Genomic DNA, 25660 nt, shown 5'->3' with positions numbered 1-25660 from the left:
ATCTCCCATTTGTTTTTATAAAATGACAGAACTAATATCTAACATGACATTACAGATGAGGAAATGGAGGCTCAGAGATATCTAGGGATTTGCCCCGTGTCTGAGGCCGGATTTGAGCTTTGGTCTTCCTGACTCCAATTACTGTACTCTATCCACGAACCTCAAAACGATCGCCATTTTACTGACAGGGAAAGTAAGTCAAAAATGGGTTGTGATGGCCTCCCACCTCCAAGTTCACAGCTCTTTCTATGATACCCCAGTGCCTATATACATTCATACCCACACTGATGACCAAACCACTAAACTTGGAGTTGGAAAAACTGAGGTCAAGGCCCAGCTCTGACCCTACTTAGACAGTGACTACAAGACCAAAGCAAATCACTGGATATCTCAGTCTGCCAGACCTCTCTAAGACTCGAAGTTATAGTCAAGTAGCCAATGGGCATCAGTAGGAAGAATTTTCACCCTGAGTTTCCTATAGGCATAAAATCCTAGTTGTGGGGAGAAAAATACAAATTTATACCATTCATGACTATTATTTATCAGCATAGGAAATGCAATGTACATCTATGACAATTCTGCAATTTATAGTATAGAGAGGGGTCTCCAAAAGGGAAACCACAAAATATCTATCAGGGGTCTGTGGTGAACCAATTACAGGGTGGAAAGATGGCCTGCATCCCCATGATGACTATTCCTGGGGCTCATGTCTAATAGAATCAAACCAACTTTTATCGCCCACTGTGATAGTAATGGTATTACATTACACCCACCCCCACTGTGCAAGCTCCTAGCCTCCCATAACCCTTTCCTCCCACTCCCAATACAGAGACATATAGCTTTCCAGAGCAGGAATGGTCTCTCTATTGGTATCCCCAGGGCTTAGCATGGTACTTGGCCCACAGGAACCACTTAATGAATACTTGCCTTCCCTCCCTTTTTTTTTTTCTTTCTTCCTTTCTATTCACCCTTTTCCTTCTTTCCTTTATCCCTTTTTCCTTTTTTCTGTCTTTTTACATTTATTCCTTCCCTCTGTCCCCCTTTTCTGTCATTTTTCTTCCTCCCTTTCCTCTTTCCCCCTTTCTTTCCTTCTTCCTGTCTTTTTTCTTTCCTTCCCCCACTCCATTCCATGTACACAACATATACCAGTTCTGGTGATTGGGGGTGGGGGGCTGGGGGGTGGAGTGGGACTGTGGAATATTAAGAATTGGTAGGCATCTTCCTCAGGGTCACCTAGCCCAGTCTCCACAGAGTGCCATATGGCAGACATAAGCAGTCCCACTGATGGCTAGCTGTTTTCGCTTTTGAGAAACATTTGAAATGGCCCAGAGAAATTGGCAGCAGAGACCTTAGACACGTACAAATAGTGTTAACTGCTGAAGCACTGGAGGGGTGGGGGGAGGAGAGGACGCAGCCTGGGAAGATCAGAGGACCATTTTAGGTCAAACGACTAGCAGCGAATAAACAGGAGTGTGAAAGTGAACCCAAACATGTGAAAGAAGCCAGTCTCTACTGTAGCAAGTGAGTCTTCATTGGAAACATGTGCACATGACTTGGGAGCCCTGATTTTAAAAGGCATGCCTAACCTTTTAAAAAAAAATGCCACCAAAAGCACACATTTGTGGGCTTCCAAGGCATGAAGCACCATTTGAAACTGTACAGGAAAACTTAGGACAAATTAATTGAAACTAGTCTAAGCCATTTAATTAAACAACCTATGAATATAATATGATGATAGCTCTTATGGACTGTTAGAGGCAAAAAAGGTGTCCATCTATATTAGCAAAGGGAGTTTCCTACACCAAGTGAATCACAGGTCCAGATGTCCCAAAGTGAATTCAATAAAAACCCAATTACCTGAATTAACTGGGGTGTGAATGAAGCCTAATTGGTAGAAAGTCTGATTATAGAATTTTAAGATTATTTCCATTTTAAATGCATACAAAATTGCTAGATGAGTCTTAACGAATTCCCTATGATTAAATAATTCTGTAACTGACATACACATGATATGGTGAGTACAGAACACATCTGTAAGAAGATAACTGTATGTTAAAAAGTTGGAGGAAGGGGCAGCTAGGTGGCACAGTGAGTAGAGAGCCGGCCCTGGAGTCAGGAGGACCTGAGTTTGGATCTAGCCTCGGACACTTAAACCCCCCCCCCCCCACACACACACACACAAAACTAGCTGTGTGACCTTGGGCAAGTTACTTAACCCCAATTGCCCTCCAAAACAAAACAAAAAAGTTGGAGGAACTGCTCAGTTGTTTCAAAATCATCTGTGTCTATGAAGCTGGATCATCAGTCAGCAAAAAGGTCAACATCAATACCAAATGAGATAAAAGGATAAAGAGGATACTGTGAAATTACAACAGCTTTGGCCTGACCTACTTAAGCCATTATTTCTGAAAAACAGTATTTCTTCAGAAAGGACCTGAAAAGGGCAGAAAAACTTCATCTTCCTAATACCATTCTTCTCTGTTCCCTAGGGATTCTAATGAACAGCACAATCACAGAAGACTCAAACTTCCAGGTGACCCAGAAGCAATGGATGGATACGTGATGGGCACAAACAAGATGGCAGCAGATTACCAAAGGGGATTTAAGCACAAAAATAAAAGCCAACATGAAGGATGCCAATTGCAAGGAGAAAGGAAACAGTCATACAGCAAGTATAATGGATAGCAGATACAGAGTCCATGGAATAGTCGATCAAATTACTTTTTGAAATTCACATATATGAAATCTAAAGCATTCACCCAATTTAGTCACGTAATTATGTCAAAAATGGAAATGAAGTCAGTCTCACATGTCTTATTCTTGATGATGGTATCCTTAGAGTGCTAACTACTTCCTTTTCTAAATACATAGAAACTATCCTTCTAATAATGAATTCTCAAAATCAGAAACGTTCTGGTAGGAGAAATATTAATGAACTTTTGGCCAAACTTAGTATAAGTATGTAATGCGAATGTAAATTTTAAAGATCTTCCCTGCCCCTAGGCTAAAGTGCACCTGGAGCCTGGGGTGGGAGGCTTGCTTTTCAGTAGATACTTCTTGATTGGCCAGTGAGTCAATAAGGTTGTTACATTCTCTGAGCCAGGAGAAGGCTATATAAGCCCTGATGTGTAGCTTTGTTTTGGGACTCACTTTGAGAAGTATTCTGTGATTTGATCTGAATTCTGGGAAGCCGTTGTTGAGAGTCCCCCGGCTTTGAAAAACCCAGAATGTGGAAACCCAGATGTTGACTGGGTATGGATGTAATGGTTGGACAGTTTGGAAATCTGTCTACTTGATGTTTCTGTCTTGATAATTATGCCTGTATACTTTGAGGTTCAGGGTGCTGACCTTTTCTCCTGAACAAGGTAAACGATATATGTCTGACTGATTAAAGTAAGCTTGTTAACCCATTTTGAGTTGCTTTCCTTTAACAAAGCAGATCCAAGAACCTGTGGTGGCGGCAAACCCTGAGGACGCTTGGGGTGCTTGCTGCTACAATGTTCTATATCAATCTAGAATGAGAGAATTTTAGAGAATTAGTCAACTATAACCAACAATAACAGGAGATTCAGGAGGGAGCAACATTGGGAAAATGAAGGAAAGACAGAGTATCCATAGGGAAGGGCTAGTTAGCACTGCCAAATGATGCAGAGGTCAAAAACGATGACTGAGAAAAAAGCCCACTGGATTGAGCAGTGAAGGGATCCTGGTAATCTGGGTGAAACAGGTTTTAGTATCAGGGTAAGAAGCCTGATTATAAAAAAGGGGTTGAGAAAGTGAGTGAGAGGCTAGGAAATTTGAAAAAGAAAAAAAAAACAGCAACAAGCAGATGATTTTTCTAGGAGTCTGTCTATTAAAAAAAGGAGATGTATGGGATGATAACTTTAAGGGATGCTACATTGATAGGAAATTTTTTTTGAGGATGGGGGAGATTCAGATTTTTTTCTGGAGGTGGCAAGAAAAGTGACTATGAATGAGAAAGACTGAAAATGAGAGAAGGAAAGGAGGGATGTTGGAAGGGGCAAGGTCTGAGACAGAAGGGGATGGGATCACAAGTGACTTGCCTTCACAAGGACAAGGACTACTACTGTCTCACAGACTTCCCCAGCAGGAGTGTTGACAGGGGAATACAGATAAAAGTTGGACCAGATGATGTCTGAGGGCTTTTCCAACTCTAGATTCCATAACGTTCCAGAGGTACCATTATAAACAAAATTTAATAAAAATTCAGAGATGCTTGGCCACCTCTAGTCACTATATTACAGAAAGGGTTAATAAGATTTCTAGATAGATATAATAGTATCTCTTAACTAAGCTTTGTGGATAATTCAAAATTTGTGTTGCCAGAAAGAACTACACAGGCAATTGCTTTTGCAGCATTTTTTGTTAAGTAAAAAAAAAAAAATTATAGTCAGTAAGCATTTAAGTACTTATATAGTAGGCATTGCATTAAGAGCTGGGGAGAAAAAGAAAGATGAAAAAGACAAACCCCAAACCCCATTCTTTGCTTTCAAGAAGTACAGTCTAAAGAGGGAGGCAACACCTAAGCAAGTATTTATAAAGAAGATATATGCAGCATAAATTAAAGATAATATGAGAGAGAAGGAATTAAGATTAAGGAAGATTGGAGAAAAGCTCCTTGCGGATGGAAAGACTTTAGCTGAGGCTTCAAAGAAGCAAGTAAAGCTGGAGGCAGAAATGAGGAGGGAGAGAGTTTCTGACCTATGGGACAGCTACTAAAAATGCTCCGTGTTGAGAGTATAGTGTGTGAGGAATACAAAGGTCAGTGTGGCTGGAGTGTAACAAGATCAAGATGAGTCTTTTTCCTTGGTTAGGAGAACAAAGAAAACAAAAAAGTTATCGATAACTTTTGCTTTCCCAGCATCTACATTTCCCAATGCATCTTTTTACTTATCCCTCCCAGAGAGCTATTTCTTATAATGATGAAAAAGTGAAAAAAGAAAAACAGTTCAGCAAAACTAATCAAAATATTGGAAAAAATGTGACCTTATATGCACTGTTTCATAGGCAGAGGCTTCTACCTCCACGGAATATCTATCTAACATGGGAATGTCTGGGTCAAACAAAGGGTTTTGGCATTTTAATCACTTTCTTCCCATAATTTCATATCACTTCCCAGAATGGCTGGGTCAATTCACAGCTCCACTAACAATGCCTTAGTGTGCCCATCTTACCCTAACCTTCTAACACTGAAGCAAGCTTTATACAACAGCACTCTAAAATTTATTATTAACCTATTGCAGGCTTTTACTTTAAATGGAATTGTTTTCTCTAAGCAATTAAAGTAGCACAATGCAATGGGAATAAAAAAAAAGCAAGCTGCCTACTGCAAAACAAATATCCTTAAGTAAAATTTATTGAGGAAATTTCCTAGTTGTGTAAAAAACAAAAACAAACCAAAAAACCGGAAACTGCTGTCAATATAACTAAGAATGGTTTGGGCAAATCATCATTTCAGTCACGCCCATGATAAAAAGAGTCCATTTGGGTTCAGCTGGCTGTATCCTTCTGAGAAATAAATGTACACATGTGATTTGGATGCATGTTTCAACAAAATGCTATTGTGCAATGCTGTTTGGCCTGAGGAGGTTTTAGGTGTGGTCCTGTCTTTGGTAACTACCTCCCCCCTCAAAAGAAAATTTATGGGGCCTTCGTGCAACACCAGGAATTCTTGTTTTAGGTATACCATATCTTGAATTCTCTTATTTTCTTTAAAAGGGAAGGCATTTGGAGGAGGCCCACCAGAATGGAGAGGCACTAGAGTTCATATCATATGAGAATCATCTGAAGGAAACAGGGGTTGTTGGCTTGGAGAAGAGATGGCTAGGGATGGGGTGGGAGGATGGTTAGTAGGGAAGGGACGATAGCTTCTTTGAAGTATCTGAAAGGACAAATATAGGAGGGATTAGGCCCCAGAGGGTAGAACCAGGGGCGTTAGGTTTAAGTAGCAGAGAAGTAAATTGAGGCTTGATGTCAAGAAACACCTCCAAAGGATGACAACTATTCAAAGTGTCTCTTTACTGGAGGGTTTAGTGCAAAAGCAGCTTGTTAGGCATGTGATATAATGGGGATTCTCTTTTGGGTATGAGTTGGGTTAGATGGCTTCTGGAGTCTTTTCCAACCCCAGTCTCCTGTGATTCTGTATTACATTCAGTAGAGCTATATTTTCCAACTGCAGAAAAAGACTGATTATTTTCAAGGCTACTGGAAACTGGTCCAATTTCCATTGTGCAGTAAATCACAGAAATGATGGCTTTGAAGGATAATTTTGGATAACTAGATCCAATTAATCTGAATAATGAACTCATAATATCCTGAAAAAATCCTAGCATTGTTTGTGTCTAGCTGGCTTAAGTTTCTCCAAATTTAGTGGTAACGGATATTTTGAACTTATAAAGATGACTTCTTGGTAGATAATATTAACTTCTTATCTCTATCTTCATGATGTGTAAACCACATTCTCTTCAAACTGTCTATTGCATTTTTATATGTTTCTCTGTAATAGGGACAAAATTATTTTCTATCCCCCACTCCAATACCACTTTATATATCCAGATAGCAAAAGGATTCTAAAATCTAAAAGTCTAAGACCTCAAATTCTAAAGTCTAGGCTTTACTTTCACGTGATCAGAAGGGCAATGATGCTTCCAATCTAGTTAGGGATGATGCCTAAAGGTCAAAGATCACCAAGACCTGGGCAAGATGTAAGTCTCAGCGTGTGCAAAGGATTTAAGAGATACTGTATAAGAAAAAAAGGGAGAAGCCTAATAGAGCCTCAGTCTAGGAATCATCAGGACCTGGGTTCAAATCCACCTTCAGACACTTACTCGCCATGTGATCCTGGCCAAGTCACTTCACCCTGTTTGCCTCAGTTTTCTCATCTGTAAAATGAGCTGGCAAAGGAAATGGCAAGCCACTCCAGTATCTCTGCCAAGAAAACCCTAACAGGGTCAGGAAGAGTCAGACTTGACTAAACAACAAAGCGAAGGAAAGTACAAGTAGGGTGTGGAGCCTTTAAAAAGTTTTCTAAATATGAGAAGACATTTCTTTTTTTGTTGTTGTTCCCCAAAGTCATGACCACCAGGTTTTTAGTCTGGACCTGATGCTTTATCAAAAGCACAACAGCATGGTACACAGAGCCCTGAAGTCAAAGGCAGGAGAACCTGGGTTAAAATTATGCCTCAAGACACTTACTAGCTGTGTGATCCTGGGCAAGTCATTAAACTTCACCTGGCTTTAGTTCCTCAACTGTAAAAGAGAACCTGGATTCAAATCCCACCCATAACATTCCTTGTGCAACCTTGGATAAATCACTTCATCTCCCTTAGTTTTTTCATCTGTGAAATGAATGGGTTGGATTATACAATTTGTGAGGTTCTTTCCAGGTCTATGAGCTTCTTAAGATCCCTTTCTACCTCTTAATCCAAGATCCTATGATCTCTTCTTTCTTTAGAAATTCCTTTATGCTCCCTGTATACAATTGGAGTCCAAGAGTTGTCCTATATATGTACATATGATCGTATGCATAGACAGATAGATCACTACTGCCCACAGAACACTCAAAGAATACATCCTGCAAAACCACAAAGGGAAAAATACATTCCTACTAAGCGCAGAAAGAACTAGTTGAAGCCAAAAGCTGACGACAGCGTAGGTTCCCTAGTGATTTTCAGAGTTACTTGAAGGCCACTGGATCAGAGAATAGTGATGGGGGCCATCCTCCCCAGCGTGCTCACAAACCAGGGTCAGAAAGACACATTTGTATGGTTTGTTTTTCATGGTCATTGTCTGATGCCAGCTTTGCGGGAGGAGGACACAAAGGGCTAAGGTAACAGACCGACCACCTTGAGGTCTGACAACTAAGGTTGATCCAAAAATAGAACCCTTGTTGGAAGGACTGGTATATTATTTGTTTTTATGGCTTCCAGGCAACTGAGAAGGGATATAAATGCAGCAATGTGTATACAGCACATTAATAAAGGGAGGATGTATTTTAAACAGAGAATTGAGTCAAGAAACCTAGCATTATATTTCTGAGAGCGATGATAAACGATGGGTAAGTAAACTTTGTGACATATCTAAATGATATTTGGGAACAGAAACATAACAACTGACTTTCTACTCAAGTCATATGAATGTCTGCTTTATAGGGATAAGGTAATGAGTAATTGAGGACGGCCTGAAAAAGGAATCATTACCTCATGATAATGGCTATTAGCCCAGTATGGAAAGTCATTGGGAAGTGAAACTGCCACTAGGCAGTGTTAATTATAACCATCTCCTGGCTTCTTCTGAGCAGGATATGAGAATTCAGGGCTGACTCAGTTAGAAAGTGGGAGGCAGAAATGGTTCTGTTATTGGCCAGTGACCTTTCAAGTTCCCAAGTGACTAACTCACCTGACTAATATACCTACCATCTACCTTGCCCCGATTCTCCTGACTCAGTTGGTTCATTCTGACTAAATGGGTCAAAGGAGAAGCTGGGTTTTTTTGTTGTTTGTTTTTAAGGGGAGAGGAAAAAAGGGGCCAAATCTCAGTTAATAATCAAGTCTTCACAGAAGTGGCTGTCAAACCTGACTAGGGGAATGGGTCTGTGTGTGGCCTGTGAAAATAGCCAACTAGAAGTGCTCACTGACTCACTTCAAGGAGAAATTATGCAGCACACAATGACCCTCTGGGAGAATCCATAAAGGCAGTGCAGGGGAAAGGGATGGAAACAAGAGAATATATATTATATATAAATGCTCATATAATTTATAAGTCAGCTAGGTAGTACAGCGGTAAGAGCACGGGGCTCAGAAATCAGAGACTTGAGTTCAAATCTGGCCTCAGACACTGGTCTGCTTCAGTTTTCTTATCTGTAAAACAGGGATGATAATAGCACCTACATCCCAGGGTTATTATGAAGATCAAATGTGATAATATTTGTAAAATGCTTAACAGTGCCTAACATAAGATAAGTACCATATAAATGTCACCTATAGCTCTTATTATTATAAGTCAAATGGGAAAAAGTCTAGTGATAGGAGGCTTCACTCAAGCTGATTTGAGCTACATCAATCAATCAATCAATCAGCATATATTAAGTATTTTGGGCTAAGAACTATGTTAGCCCATAGGGATTAAAAGAAAAATGAATACATAAGGAACTTACTCCTATGTATAATAAGGGAGAGAGTCAGAGAAACTAGCTGGAAAGGAAGTTTCCATCTATCAATCAACAACATTTATTAAGCACCTACTGTATGCCAGGCACAGGAGATGAAAAGAGAAAAATCAAAAAGTCTCTGCCCTCAAGAATCTTCCATGCTATTGAGGGAAAATGAGAAGTATATATCTATATATCTATCTGTGTGTGTGTGTATGGAGAACAAATGAAAAAATTAATGTAAGGTAATTTCAGGTGAGGTTTGAGCTGAGCTTGAACGGAACTGGGATTTCCAACCATTCATCTTCATGTATGTATATACTTCATATACATAGGTACTATCTTGAGAAATAATGTATTTCTAATATCTTACAATAAATACTGAACCATGAAATTAATGTTAAGTGTTCCCCTCTTTTCATTCTACTGGCTGAATTCATGTAACATTTATTATCCACACAATTAATTTGATAGTTTAATAAATACTTATCAAGCCCCCATTATGGGCAAGAAATAGGTTCAAGGCACTGGGGGCACAAAGATGGAATAAAGTAATTCCTACCCTCAAGGGCCTTGTAGTCTAGGAGTGGATATGATGCATATACAACTGAAAATACTTTTAAAAGGCCCAGGACAAGTCAAACAGCAGTAGAAATTCAAGAAGGAAAGGATCACTTCTACCTGAGGGAATCAGGGAAGGCATCATGGAACAGGTGGCTTTGAAGGAAGGGCTGGGCCACCATCAGTGGATACCACAAGGGTCTATGTGTACAAGAGGATGGAAACTGAATATACTTTAGTTTAATTAAAGCTCCGAGTGGCTAAAGAGGAAGGCTGAAGTCAGATTAGAGAGAACCTTGGATGTGAGGCCAAAGATTTCAGGTTTTATCTGCCAGGGAATGGAGAGCCACTGAGAACTTCTGAGCACCCTCTTAGTTAAGAAAATTCTTTTGATAGCAGTGGGAAGGACGGATTGGAGAAGGGAGACTTGTTAGAATACGATTACAATGGTTCAGACAAAAAGTAGGGTAGTTAAGTAGAAAGGAAGACAGAATAGCACCCAGAGAGAAAATTCAAAGACATAGGCCAATGTTTGGACCCAAGTGGTGGGGGCATATGAAAAGTAAAAGAGAAATTTTGAGCCTGTGTAGCTAGAAGAATGTGTCACCAACAAAAATAGGGGAAGTTAGTCAGAGGGGCAAGTTTTGGGGGAAAAATGATGAGCAGTTTCAGTTATGCTGAGCTTGAGTAAGTAATCTAGGTGGTAATGAGGGTGACGACCGACAAAAATCGCTTCTAGCATTGATATAGTGCCTATTATGCGTTGTGTCTTTAAGAGCAAAGCATCTCAAAACCATCAAGTCCCACTTACTCCAGCCCTCTTCTTTTACAAATGAGGAAGGACATCAAAGCCCAGAGAACCTAAGTGATGCTTCATGTTGTCACAGGTAGTGCCAGAAGTAGGATATGAAGCCAGATTCTCTGACTGAGTCAGTCCACTTTCTGCTGTCTACCCAGCAATGGGAAATTTGGGACCGGGTCTGAGTGACATGAAAATGTCAAAGAAAACTGAGGCCATGGAAGCAGATGAAATTTCTATGGGAAAGAGTTTAGTTCATGGAGGATGTCCACACTTAGCGGATGGTAAGAGGAAAGATACCAAGAAGCAGTGACTGGCAAAGAGAGAAAGAAGGAGTATCAGAGAAACCAAGGGAAAGTGAAGGCTCACAGGGTACTACAGAATAATGTCAATTTCTTGAGAAAGACTAAGGAGGATAATAACAGATAAAAGGCCACAGGCTCTGGCAATGAGGAAACCATGAGTGACCTTGAAGAGGATGGAAGCCAGATGAGTGTGAACTACTCTTTCTCTAAGTTTAATAGTAAATGAGAAGAGAGAATGAGCGAAAGAGGGTTGTTGTTTGAAGGAATAGTTATGCTGAAGAGGGCTTAAAAAAAAAGATGGGTAACTTAGACACACCAGAGGACAGAAGGAAAGGAAAGGGAGCATGACAAATAGAATAAAATCAAAAAGGTCAGGGAGGACAGAGCCAAGATGCTGGAGTAAAAGCAGGAACTTGGCTGAGCTCCCACTGCAACCACCTCCAATATCTGTAAAATATGACTCTAAACAAATTTTAGAGCTATAGAAGCCACAAAGTGACAGAGAGAAACAAAGCTCCCGCTGAAGAAAGCCTGGCAGGCCAACAGTAAGGGTCAGAGCTGGGAGCCGAGCGAAGTCTCGCATGAGCTGTGCAGTCCTACACCCAGGGTGGCCCCAACCAGAGGCACAGACTGACCAGAGCAGACTTCAGGGACTGAATCACCAGCAGCTGTGGCGGTTTCCAGATTTCTCAACCCATGAACTCCAAAGAGAAAGTAAAAGGTCAGTAGGGAACTCTGTTGGAACCAGGTGACTGAAGAGCATGCTCTGGCCCCTGCCCCTGGGCCAGAGGTGGTGGAGGTTCAGTGGCTGCAGCTGTTGCTGCCTGGCTGCCTCTGGAGCTCCTGGCCTGCAGATCGTAGGGGGACCAAGTGACCCTTCAGAGGATAATCGCTCTTGCTATGACTTGCTTGGATTGCAGTTGTGGTCTTGGGTAGTGGTCCTGGAGTAAGAAACACCAATGTGCCAGAGCAAGTGGGGGCTGTAGAGAGGGTGCCCTTCTTAGACCTCTGACAACATCTGTGAAAACTCCAGCAATTTGGGACATAGCTCTCTCCACTCTGGATGCAGAGTTCTACCATGGCAAAGAGCTCAAAAGTCAAGTGATTGGCTGGCAAGATGACCAAGCAGAGGAAGCACAATCAGCCCAAAGAATCCTTTTTTGGGGACAAAAAGAATCAAAACACGAAACCAGAAGAAATAAACGAAGTCAAAACTCCTGCATCAAAAGCAGAAATATGAAAGAAAAAGAAAGAAAAATATGAATCGGTTACAGGCCATGGACGAGCTCAAGAAGGATTTTGAAAATCAAGAGAAGTGGAGTAAAAATTAGGAAGAGAAATGAGAATGATTCAAGAAAATCATGAAAAGCAAGTCAACAGCCTGCTAAAGGAGACCCCCCAAAATACTGAAGAAAATAACACCTTAAAAATAGACTAACTCAAATGGCAAAAGAGACCCAAAAAGCCAATGAGGAGAAGAATGCCTTAAAATCAAAGAGATCAGATAGGAGGGAATGAAATTGAGGGGACAGGTGGGAAGGTTATCAATCACCCATGTCTTAGTTTGTGATGTCCCTTCTATCTATAGAGTAAAACTGTTATCGGCATCATCTATTATCATTTGACTTTTTGCCTGCTGATAAAAGTGGTACAGGAACAACAGCAGTCAATAAATATTTATGAGGCAGGCACCTACTATGTGTCAGGTGCTGGGTTAAGCTCTGGAGATACTAACAAAGGTAGAGACAGCCTCTCCCATCACAGAGCTCCTACTCCAATGGGGGAGATAGCATGCAAGTAACTATGGACAAACAAGCTATATACAGGATAGTTTGGAGGTAATTAACAGAGTTAAATCACTAGATTTAGGGGGAGATTGGGGAGAGCTTCCTGTAGAAGGTGGGGTGTTAGCTGAGACTTGGAGCCATTAAAGCCAAGAGGGAGACAGGAGGGAGAGCATTCCAGGCGTGGGCAACAGTCAGAGAAAATGCTGGGAGTCAGGAAGTGGTGTCTTGTTTGAGGAACAGTACTAAGGAGGCCAGTGGGACTGGATAGTGGAGCAGCCTCGGGGGAAAGTGTAAGATAACTGTTAAGGTAGAAGATGGGGCTTGGCCATCAAGAGCTTTGAACACCAAACAGAATATTTCACATTTGATCCAAGAGGTGATGGAGAGCCCCTGGAATTTACTGACCAACAGAAGTGTTGTGAAGTTCAAATGATATCATATGTTAAACTATGAAATACTTGAGAGGAGGTAAGGGATTATGAAAGTGCCTGCTCTGCAACCAGGATCTAAGGACCTGGAGGGTAAGGGTCTCCAGAATCCTAAGTACATCATCCAGTGTTCCTGACATGGTTGGTATCAGGAGAGCCTCAAACACTTACCAGTCACTTCCTTCTCCACAGGGTTGATGTGAGGAGAATGCCATGTATATAATAAAACACTATATAAATGTGAATTGTGAGTCTCCTGTGCTGGGGAAGGGGGGGTGGGCGTGCCTGACCAATTGTATACACGAGCATGCTAATATGTTTGATCTTATCTCATGAATCACCTGCAAGAGACAGAATTAGTGTAGAACTTAAGGGTTCCTAGCCCTGGAGCCATTCAGGAATTGCATAATCAATCCTGGCTCCACAGAGAGCAATCTGAATCAATTCCCAGGACTTGCTTTAGGGAAAAGGTCAATGTTATGCTGCAGTTCACTGGTCATCAGCCATAATTTCAATTTCCTCAGTATCCATATGCCTAGTTCTTTGATCATATTGCAAGGTCTGTACCTGGGAGGGACCCAAGTGAGAATCTAATTTACATACACCCTTTCATTTTACAGATTAGAAAACCGAGTCTAAGAAAGAGGAAGGAACTTATCCAAGGTCACATGGACAGTAACAGCAGAGACAAGATTTAAAACTCCAGTCCCATGACTCCCAAATATTCTTGATAACATGAGGGTAGAAAATAAATAAAAGATCCTTGGCCCCCAAGGAGCTTATGAATGAATGAATTTATTTTTAATGACATACTGTTCATTCATTTGATCAAACAAGAATTTATTAAAGTCTTAGCTATATATATGATAAGTGTTAGGAAGGCAAAGGTAGAAATCAACAAGTCCTCATGGAATGCAACTTGCAATGGAATGGAATGATGTCTGTATATTATATGGTATTATCAGGTACAATTATTTAATGTTGATACATTTCTGTGATGTATAGAAAAAGACATCACTTCACCTTTCAAGTATATCCATTTCTATTTACTATAAATTTATTATAAATATTTAATAATATGTTAATATACAATTAATTATACTAATAAAAATATTACAGATATTCTAATAATACATACTATTATATTCTCTCTATGCAATCAGTTATTCAAGGACGTGCCTGCTGAAACATGGCTTTCCACCACTGAAGGCATTGGGTTAGAAGTTACATAGGATGTCATATTACATGTGGATGGGGAGAGGAGAACATACTGTGCACTATGTTAAGAACTGTACAAAGATGATCTTATCTCATCCTCTCAACAACTCTGGGAGGCAGATGATGCTACTGCCCCCATTTTACAAGATGAGGAAAGTGAGGCAGAGGTTAAGAAAGGGTCAGGGTCAAACAGCTAGTATCTGAGGCCGGGTCTGAACTCTGGCCTTCAGGGCTCCAACACTAGATTGCACCATGGCACCACCTAGTTATCTCAAGAATGTCCAGATAGCCATTCAGGGGAAAAAGATTTATTTATCTGTGAGTCAACAGGATATAGCAGCACAGAAAATTAATGCAACCTGAGGCTACATTCATCTACACAGTGTCCAGGACTAAGGGGGTAAAGGTCCCACTGTACTTTGCCATGATCAGATCATAATGGGAGGTCAATGCTGTGAACATCTGAAGGATGCTCTTGATAAGCTGAAAAAATGTCTAGAGGAAGGTACACGGAATGCTGAAGGTCCTCTAATTCATACATCATTAAGACAGTTTAAAGGAACTGTGGATTTGGGCAGCTTCATAGATACAGGACGTGGCATATGGATGTTGCTATTCAGGCACATCTGACTCTGAGACCCCTATGGACCATGGTATGCTAGGTCCGTCTATCCCCATCTCCTGAAGTCTGTCCAAGCTCATGTTCCTTGTTTCTATGATACTATCCATTTCCACCCATCTCATCTTCTACTGGCCCCCTCTCCTTTTACCTTCAATCTTTCCCAAAAGCAGGATCTTTTCCAATGAGTCCCATCTTCTCATTACGTGGCCAAAGGTATTTAAGCTTCAGCTACAGTATTTGACCTTCCAGTGAATGGCCTGAATTAAATATTGACTGATTTGGTCTCCTTGAAAGACTTGGGTTTAAATCTGCCCTTACTTTCTAGCTGTATGACCCTGGGCAAGTTACTTAATCTGCATTTGCCTCATTTTTCTCAGATGTAAAGTGGGAATAACGATAGCATCTACATCCCAGGGTAATGGTGAGGATCAAATGACATGCTACACACTGCAAACCTTAAGGCATTACATAAATGCCAGCGATTATCATTATTATTATGTTTACCCCAAAGAAGAGGAGACGGAGCATGGACAAGAGAGATGTCTTCAAGTACCCCAGGAAGAAGGATCGGATCTGTTCTGCTTGGCACTAGAGGGCAGAACTGGAAATAGTGGATAGAAGCTGCTGTTCCATTGTTTTCAGTTGTCATTCAAATCTCTGTAACCCCATTTGAGGTTTTCTTGGCAAAGATATTGGAGTGGTTTGCCATATCCTTCTCTGGCTCATTTTACAGATGAGGAAACCAAGGCTGAGAAAAATTAAGTGACTTGCACCCACATCCCAAGGAGGAACTGGAGTCTGAATGCAGATTGAAGCAAACTACTTGCTCCCTCTTTTGTGTTTTGTTTCCTTCCTTCTTTCTCCTCCTTCACTCCGTTGGTTATAATCCTTCTTTACAACTTGACTAATGTTTAATGCAAAGCTATAGAATCTGACTGCATGCTGCCATGGGGGAGAAGGGGGAGAAAATATGGAACTCAAGGGATTGTGGAACTGAATGTTGTAAACTAAAACTAAATAAATAAATTGAAAAAAAAAAAAAGAAATTAAGTGACTTACTTAGGGGCATGAACCTAATAAATGACTGAGGCTGGATTTGAACTCAGGTCTTCCTGACTCTAGGCCCAGTGCTCTATCCACTGTGCCATCTAGCTGCTGGGCAGAAGTTACAAGGAGGTAAATTTTGACTTGATATAAAGAGAACTTTGACAATTAGCTCTATGCACCAGATCTCCCTTACCGGAAATCCTGAAGCAAAGGCTGGGTGAAGATGTGTTGGGTAGGAGATAGAGGGGTTTTTGGTCAGGAATACACTGAACTATCTGGCTTCCCAAGCTTCCTTCTCATCACAGATTCTGTCCTTCGGTAATTTAATTTAATTAAAATCAGCTGATATATCATTAAATGGCTACTAAGTGCAAAAGCACTGAGAATGAGCACTGTGGAATTCAGGTACGACCAGCTGTCCATACTTTCAGATAAAGTCACTGTATTTTTAGTTGTATTTAACTGTTGGTCTTTGCTAGGAAAGACTTCTCATGAAGTGGGAGTGATCTGTAAAAGAAGGTGATATGGCAACAAAACATAACTAAAACAGAAACTGGCAAAAAAAAACAAAAACACCCTACTTCAAAGAGAGAGGAGGAAGAAAGAAGGGAAGAAAAAAAACAGTATGTGGATCCCCATTTTAGCAATCAGTGAAGAACCATGAATGAGTGAGAGATATGGCCACACACGGATTTTGGAAAGATTATTAGGAATGAGGGATTTGAGGGATAGTTGTTCCTGTTTGTCCTTCCTTCTCCAAAAGGACCGTGACATCAAGCAAGTGAATTGGATTTAAGTGCAAAGTCACCAGCCTCACTTTCTCCTCTGGAGCCATCTAGCTATAGTGGCCAGATATAAATCAGGATGATGGGAGATGACCCTGAACACAGTAGGAGCCCTTGGCTTAAAAAAGCTAAGGTCTTTAATAGGTCTCAGTTTGATTAAGTTTGATCACTCTCAGTGATTAAGGCTAGGTAAGAAATGAGGTAAAGAATGGCTTCTTTTACCTGGTCAAAAAAAAAAAAAATCAATCTGGGAGGGGAAGACCCTCGGGGTTTCCGGCCAAAACAGAAACAATTGCTATTTATGTTTACTCTGAGCCATCAGGCTCCAAACAAAGACCAAGTGGGGCTTGGCCTGGGACCTATTATTGGCCAATCAATGAAAGCCGGAGTGATTTGGGTTTAAGGCATGATATAGTCAATAAACCCCAAGAAATCTAGTCAGTAAACCCCAAGATATCTAGCAAGGTTTCAGTGATCAAATTTACATTTCTTTGGGCAGAGCTCTGGCAGGTAAGGATATGCATGCCTGATCGATGAGATGGGAAGAATTTAAAAGTAGGGATGTCAGTTCAGAGGTTAATTACTCTCATAGTCCAGGAATGAAGTGATAACAGCTAGAAATAGGCAGGTGGCTTAGAAGCAGAGAATAAATCAATCAAAATTTGTGAAGTGGGGGTGGCTAGGTGACGTAGTAAATAGAGCACTGGCCCTGGAGTCAGAAAATTTGTAAAGTGCCTACACTATGCTCTATGCTAAGTGCCGAGGACATAAATACAGAAAGCAATCCCTAATAACAAGGAGCTTACAGTCTACTGGAAAGGAGGGATTTAAGAAATAAATGTTGCTTGTTTTTAAATACCTCACCATGCATAATGTAGTAAATTCTATATCCATTAAAGTTAATACCTCATCAATGGCACAATTTCAGAGTGTCTGGTTTTTAGTTGCTATAGAAGGGGCAGGAGGTGCTCTGCAATCCATGGGCTAAATCCAACTTTTACAGTTGAAGAAACTAAGGAAAACATAGGTCAAGTGACTTACCCCAGGTCACATTGACAGGAAGTGTCTAAGGCTGAATTTGAACTCAGGCCTTCCTGATTCCAGGCCTATATTCGATGAACAGCCATTTATTCCATTTTCCCATCTTGATTCACTATCATCAAGGCAAAATTTAATTCCCAAGGGTGCAAGGCAATTTATCTCAAGTTCTACCTTCTGACTACTTCATCCCACCATTGCAATTAACAAGAATAATGTCCATTATTTACATAATGCCGCACAAAAGTGTTTTCCTCCCAACAACCCCTTCAAAGATTAGTATTTACTATATATACTGAATGCAATTTTGCACTTTCTGTTCTAATTTTAAAAACACCAAGAATGAGAATTTTAGAGCTGAAAAGGACTTTGGAGATCACGCAGCCCAAACTGAGTTGCATGTTTTATTTCTTTCCCACTAAAAAAAAAAAACAAAACAAAAACTACAAAACTCCATACAACACCCCATAGACTCACAGAATGTCAAAACTGGAAGGAACCTTGGCAATGGCTTCTTCCAAACCCCACCCATATTTACTAAAGTTAGTCATAGGTTCATAGATTGAGAGCTGAAAGGAACTTCAGAGGTCATCTAGTCCTACCCAATCATTTGACAAATGAGGACATAAGTTGCTTAAGAAGTTACAAGTTGCCCTCACCTAATTTTGTTTTTCCTTTGGGCCAATGGAATTCAACAAGGAATAATTATTCCCACTTCTATTGTCTTCCAGTGGAGACAGAAAGTGATAGAAACCTTGAGTGATTTCTATAAAGAATGTTTTTAAAGGTCCCAGTGAAGAGGCATCAACATTAGGAACCAGCTTTTCACATAATTAGCTCTGGTTACTCACCCCTCTTCCACACTAATACAAAATAGAATTTTCTCCATCATTTCCTTATGTTATCCATTAATGCTGAACTGTGTGCATTCCAATACACAGAGAGAGAAAAAGAACACTTGGAAAAGAATGCCTAGCTTCATTTGGTCAAAAAATGGCCTTTACAAGGGTTTTTATTATAGGCCATAAAACTCTGCTTACCACAATTTACCTCTCCATTCCTTGAAAAAGAAAAGAAATCTCTGCAGTGGTGAGAAGATGAAAACAAAACTGAAAGGTTCTTGTGCCTTCCTTCCATAACAGAGCTATGGGAATTATCTGTCTCAGGCATGGAAAGGCATGAACAGCTGCTTATTAGGACCCAGAAGAGGCAAGACTTTTTTTCCCCTTAAAAATTTCTATTTCATGCGGCTGAAAAGGGAGGCAATTTTTTTTTTAATGAAGCATTTTTTAGGGTGGAGGCTTTAGAACATTCATGTAGAAGGGGACACAAGGCACATGTGCTCACCCTCCTGGCTTCCTCAATGTGTAAGTAGAGGGGTTTAGGAAACCATGTCTAGTCTGAAGAAAAAAAAAATAAAAACACAAAAAAATCCCACTTTAAGTAGGGCCTCTGGGAAAGGAGGAGAACAAACTGTGAAATGCTGATCTGTATGTTCAAAAAAAACCCCAAAGTAACTGATGTGCACAGAGGGAGAAATGGAGAAGGAAGTGGAGCAATTAATTGGTTTTTCCTCTAAACCTGAACCCAGGAGGTTAATATGCAAATTCAGACTTTTGGGCATTTGCCCATTCAGGGTAAAGAGTTAAGCAGAACAGCTGGGAAATAGGAAAGCCAGATTATCTAAATCAAGGATGAAGTACTACTTCGGATAGGAGGGCCAGTGGCTACCTGAAATTTTGTTCACGTGTACCACCACCGATCTCTAGATCATGAGTGCATTACAAAATGCGTGAAAATGCATTTATTGTCTGTTTCCTGAAATTTAGCACTTTGACAACTGAGAAATCTCCAATTTGGCAGGAAGACCATCAAAGGACCAAGAATATATCATAAAAAAGATCATCATAAAATGCAAAATTAAAGTTTGCTTTGGTGGTAACTAAGCAAGAAATAATCTAGAGGAGAAAATAGGATAGAGAATACAGTGCATAGAGTTCTGGGCCTGGAGTCAGGATAACCTGAGTTCAAATCCAGCCTTAGACACTTACTAGCTCTGTGACCCTGGGCAAGTCACTTAATCCTGTTTGCCTCAGTTTCCTCAACTGTTAAATGGACACAATTATCGCACCTCTCTCTCTTATAGTTGGTGTGAGGATAAAATGAGATGCTATTTGTTTGAAAGACTTAGCACAGTACCTGGCATTGTGCTACATACATACTGTGTATGTATGTAAATGTTTACTCCCCAACACCTTCATTTTACAGATGGGAAAACTGAAGCTGAGGGACAAGAGACTATTTCATAAGATCACACAGTTCATATAGTAGGACAACCAGTAACTGAACCCAAATCCAATGAGTCTAAAGCCAGTTCTATTTCCATGGTACCACATGAGTAAAGAAATCTTTCTTTAAAATTTCACACAAGTAGAAAGCAAAAGAAGTTCACAAGAACACTCACGTTAATATATGTATGTATGTATGTATGTAACAGCTGTCCTAAACAGCAACAGGGCATTTGTAAAATGTTTGATAATGATGCAAACTTTAAAGCGCTAATGAATCTCTTTGGGAGTCAGGCAGTGTAGACAAAAGCCCTACATTTGAGTCTCAATTATGTCATTTACTGACCTTGTGACCCTGGACAAATAATTTTTCTTTGGCCCTCAGTTTCCCCATCTGTAAAGTAAAGAGTCTGGACTGAAATGAGGAAAACTGTCTAAGATTTCAGTTTTAGGACACTAGAAAAAAATGCATTTTTAGAGTGTATAGGAATTCCAAACACTGATGAAATCACAGGCTTAGCTGTACAAGTTAACCAACAAGTGTGTGTGTGTGTGTGTGTGTGTGTATTAAGCCAGACTATGTGCTAAGATCTGAGGGTACAAAGGCAAAAACATAGGCTACACTCTCAAAGAGTGCACATCAACAAACATTTATTAAGCATTTAATATGTACCTATAATGGCAATGGTAATCTAAAGATCTTTCCTGACCCTTAATAAGTCTAAGGGAATTGGAAGACCTTTCCTGCTTTCAAAATATACCCTGCCCCCTAATAGGCTGAATGTCATCACATGGAGCTTGTGATGGGAGGAGTTTGCTGAAGGGTAGAGCAGAACCCACAGGAGGTTAGGTGTTAGAGCAGCTAGAAATGATTGGGAGGAGAGGACATAGAGGGAGACACAGTTAGGTTTTTGAGTATGTTGGTTGTTTGCCACCTTCTGTGACAGCTAGGCTTGTAGTGGTTTGTGAGAAGGCTAAAGAATGCTATGGCTCTCTGTGCTATTATGGCTTATTAACTTCTTTGCTACTCTGATGGAATTGGCTTATTGCTTTTGGGATTCAGTTTTCTGGTGTCTGAATAAATGTTTTGCTTCTGTCTTTTATATGGAAAGTCTGTTATATTTTGCAATTGAGCACTATGCAGGCATATTTATAGTAACTGTTGGCACTGTAAATATTGCATTGGCACTAGAGTACCCTATTAAGTGCCAGAGCTACAAAGACAGGCAAGTGGCACTAAAGGGTGACAATTAACAATAAATTGACCATACAAGATCTATAACAGTGTAGATGGGTAAAATGGGAAAGAGTCTTAAAGGGAAATCATTAGTCATGTGTACATATGGGGTACAGTGAGAAGGGAGAGAATGGGAAGACCTCTTTCCATGAGGTGGGATTTGGCTTGTATTTTAAGGAAGCCAGGGTACTCTGCTTAAGTAAGCAGGGAAGGGTGTAATATATTTGAGGACAATTTTTATAGGAAATGGTTAAAATAAAAAATACAATTGATGCTGAAATAGAATAAGTCATCGGAAACATTTACTTGTATGCAGATTCTATGATTCAGAGAAGTCCAACAGAAATAACTAAAAAGATGAATGGTGGTATTTTTGAGAATTGGGACAAAGACACTGAAGATGGTAAACCTAAAAAAGAGAGAATGTTCATGACTTAGTGATTATTTAAAGAATATAAAAATTGGTAAAGGGTGTGAGTCTTGTTTCTTCTTTTCTACAGAGGATTATACCAGAGGAAATGTCACTTAATGGCATCAGGAAATGTTAGTCAACATTAAACATGAATAGAATATAAGTGATTAAATATTGAGACAAGGTCTGAAATCATCTTCCCTTAGAACTTTTCATAAACAAACAACTATCTTTTGGCATTTCAAGTTTTCTAAAGGTTGCACTGAATTCATATTTTACATAACACTTTCTTCTCAAAGTTCTGTGGAGGAAAGGCTACAAGAGGGATTGCCCTCATTTTACAGGTAAGGAAACTGAGCGTGAAGAAAGGAATGTGAATTGCCTTCAATATTCCTCCTACATTCCACTCCTAGGGGAAATGGCCTAGAGATGTCTCTTTTAATTAAAAAAAGCATAATATCTATGGCTGCTTTGGGGACCAGGTATAATGCTATTTTCCCAAATCTGGGGGAATCTGTTACTTTCTGATTTCCCAACAGAAGATGAGTTATAGAATTTGGGACCAGGAGTGGAAAAGCCCAAGAAAGAATTGGAATAAACACTTTTTTAGTTAGATTTTTTTTTTAACTTTCTCTTTTGGCTTTCTCTGTGGAAATAGAACTCTATTTATCAAGGTGTTCACAGAGGTCTAGACTAAGTTAATGGGGGAGAATTGGAACAAAGACCAAAATAAAGGGAAAAGGAACATTTGGGTCCTAATCTTGCTTGCCTATTGAGAGCAACCAATTCATAAGAATCACAAGGGTTCTGGAGCTGTGAATCAAGAAATTCTCTAATAGACAGTTAATGGATTTGGGTAGCCTGGCAATGATGTTTAGAATATTCTAAATCAAAACCAACTGTGAAAATCAGAAATTATGCCAGTATCCAAAACCCAAACTGGAAATTTTCACGGTGGCAAGGTTTGAAAACATCTTGGCCCTGGGATGCATACATTCTCTCTGAAGGTTATTGTTAATAACAACCCTTGTGATCGTCTACAAATATTCCTAAGATGAAATAGTTGGGTAGAAGTAATTATAACTCTTCATGGAGAAAAAGAAAATACATTTGGAATAGAAACATCTGAAGAGGAAAAAAAATGTTAAGAATGATGGTACTAGAAGAAAATCTCACCAATCTGGAGTATTTTGGGAGAAGATTGGTCTGGAAAGCTTAAATTATATAATATTTTCAAAGGAATGCAGTTGTATTACTTACTCTTTTTTTGGCAGCTGTATTACTTTCAAGTACATAGAATAATTCAAACTAACTACTAACAGAGTGTTTCTAAGTAGGGGTCCTTACAGGCCTTTCTTAATGGACAGATAACCCTCATTTATAACACGGGGTAGCAAACAAAGCACTGGACTGAAATCAGAAAATCTAAGTTCTGGTCCCAATTTGGCTACTCACTACATGCTATGGCATCTCAGTGGTCTTCTCTGGCCTTTAGTGTCCTCATGAGAAATGAAGGGGGTTGGACTAGATCTCTAAGGGCCTTCTCACCAGCTCCAAAGATTCTAGGAAGCTAACATTTGTACATAAGAAACACATTTATTAGGGGTGGCTAGGTGGCGCAGTGAATAGAGCACCGGTCCTGAAGTTAGGAGGACCTGAGTTCAAATCCAGCCTCAGACACTAAACACAAAACTAGCCGTGTGACCTTGGGCAAGTCACTTAACCCCAACTGCCCTACCTTCCCCCTCCAAAAAGCAAAAAAAAAAAAATACACTTGTCCTTAAAAACACAAAATCGAAACAATTATGTAGGTAGATTTAAATGTGCTTTCTATGATTTTGTTTCCATCATCAATTTGCTGTATAACCCCCTTTAAAAAATAGATAGTCCTTCTCTCTCTTTCTGTTGGCGCTTCCAGTGGAGGGGCCACTATCTCTTCGCCGGCGCCATGCCCGCCCTCAGACCCCTCGTGAAGCCTAAAATTGTTAAGAAGAGGACCAGCATCCGGCACCAGTCCGACAGATATGTCAAGATCAAGAGAAACTGGTGTAAACCAAGAGGCATTGACAACAGGGTGCGAAGGCGATTCAAGGGCCAATGCCCAATATTGGTTATGGAAGTAATAAGAAGACAGAACATATGCTGCCAAGTGGATTCAGGAAGTTTTTGGTGCACAATGGCAAAGAGCTAGAAGCACTTCTGATGTGCAACAAATCTCATTGTGCTGAGATTGCTCACAACGTTTCCTCTAAGAATTGGAAAGTTACTGTTGAGAGAGCAGCTCAGCTGGCCATCAAGATCACCAATCCAAACGCTAGACTGAGTAGTGAAGAAAATGAGTAAAAAGCTTTGCACATTTTTATTTGTGTTAAATAAACACATAAACTACTAAAAAAAAAAAAATAGATAGTGCCAGGTTAAATTTGGCCCAGGCCAGGAAGAATAGATGAAGTTTTACAATACAGAACTTAGAAAGTAAAAATTTTAGTAACTAGGGATGGCCTGAACTCATATCATCCAGTAACAAGATAACAGACAAGTATTCATGCTGACAAGCTATTGCCTAAATACCTCTGAGAAGGATGAAATATTGGCATTGTTTCATATTGAGGGAACTGAGGCTATTCCAACATCCCAATAATCTCTGGTGAGCTCAGGGGATGAACAGAGAGATATCTCAGCAAGTCAACAATAATGTTGAGCTGCCATGAGAAGAGCTTAACATTGAAGCTATTTCAAGTGTATTATAATTGGTTTTTACAAGCCTTACTTTGGTTTAATCCAGTTTGTAGAATACAAAAAAAAAATGTATTTTGCTTGGCACAAATGAAAAAGATTTAATTACGCTTAATGATATATTTTATAGTGGCTTATGAAAGCCATTCTGTGGTCATTGAGCAGAATGGGGATTACCTGTTAACCAGCCCTAAGGGACACTTTCTGGAGGAAAAGGGCATCTGTACCAATCCCCTTAGTTCTTTCCTCTTCAAATTATCATGTATATATGTCTCTATTTACAGGCTGTATTCCCCTCAGTACAATGAAAGTTTCCTAAGGGCAGGGTCTATTTAAAAAATTTTTGTCTTTGCATCCCTAGGGCCTAACAAAATGCGGGGCACATCATATCTATTTAATAATTACTTTTTGGATTGGCTTGTATCAGAAACGTCTAAGGGAGAAACAACTAAAAAACTGGGAGAAGAAATTACATTTTCAATTCAATAAGCATTTACTATAGTTTGCAAGGTCCTCTTGTTTTTGCAGAGGAAGCAGTCCATGACATCCAATATCTACAAAATATGAAATAAACAAAGGAAACCCAACTATGGTTTCTGAACTGCTGGGAGGCATAATGCAAACTGAATAATCATTTAAAAATACAAAATTCCATCTGCCATGTTCTCCCACAAGTCTTCCCCGAAATACAGAAAAGACAAGAACAAATAAAACTCTATACAAAAATTTTGGATTATGAGATGTGTGTGTTTTTGTAAATAGCTTAAGTGCTGGGAAGTGTTGTGAAGAGGAGGTTTCTAATTTAGGTGTTAAGTCACATTTTAATGTCTAAACTTTAAAGGAAAAAAAGGATATTGCTAGACTTTTTCCTTGGATTAGATGATAAAATTTAAAGCTTTTTTTTTTTAAAGTTCTTTTGGGGTTGGGTATCTTTATATTAAGAACGCAAAAGCAGAAGGAAAAAGGTAGAAAAAAGGTAAGAGAAAAGGAAGGAGGGAAGAAATGAAAGATGGAAGGAAGGAGAGAGGGTGGAAAGTTAGAAAGTAAGGAGGGAGGGAGGAGAAAGGGATGGAGGAAAGTTTGAAAGGGTAGAAAGATAGGAAAAGGAACTGAGGGACAAAGGAAGAAAAAGAAAGAGGGAGGAATGGAAAAAGGAAAATTAGGAAGAAAAAAAGGAGAGATAAAAAAGGGAAAAAAGTAGAAAAGGAAGAACAGAAAGACAGATGAT

The 25660-nt window shown here is 39.8% G+C and overlaps 1 protein-coding gene and 1 pseudogene across 1 annotated transcript in view; one reads left to right on the top strand and one right to left on the bottom strand.

Moving 5' to 3' along the window:
- The window catches only part of CDK6 (cyclin dependent kinase 6), a 279656-nt gene that overhangs the window by 148824 nt on the left and 105172 nt on the right, over window positions 1–25660 (bottom strand). The gene's annotated exons all lie outside the window — the stretch shown is intronic.
- On the top strand, window positions 14752–24099 carry LOC138159865 (large ribosomal subunit protein eL32 pseudogene; annotated as a pseudogene).

Source organism: Petaurus breviceps, unplaced genomic scaffold (genome assembly GCF_028583685.1).
Source record: "Petaurus breviceps papuanus isolate PSGF00001 unplaced genomic scaffold, PetGlider_PUasm1.0 178, whole genome shotgun sequence".
NCBI lineage: Eukaryota > Metazoa > Chordata > Mammalia > Diprotodontia > Petauridae > Petaurus > Petaurus breviceps.
Note: the sequence above shows the minus strand (reverse complement) of the source record. Positions and strands in the feature narration are given on the sequence as shown.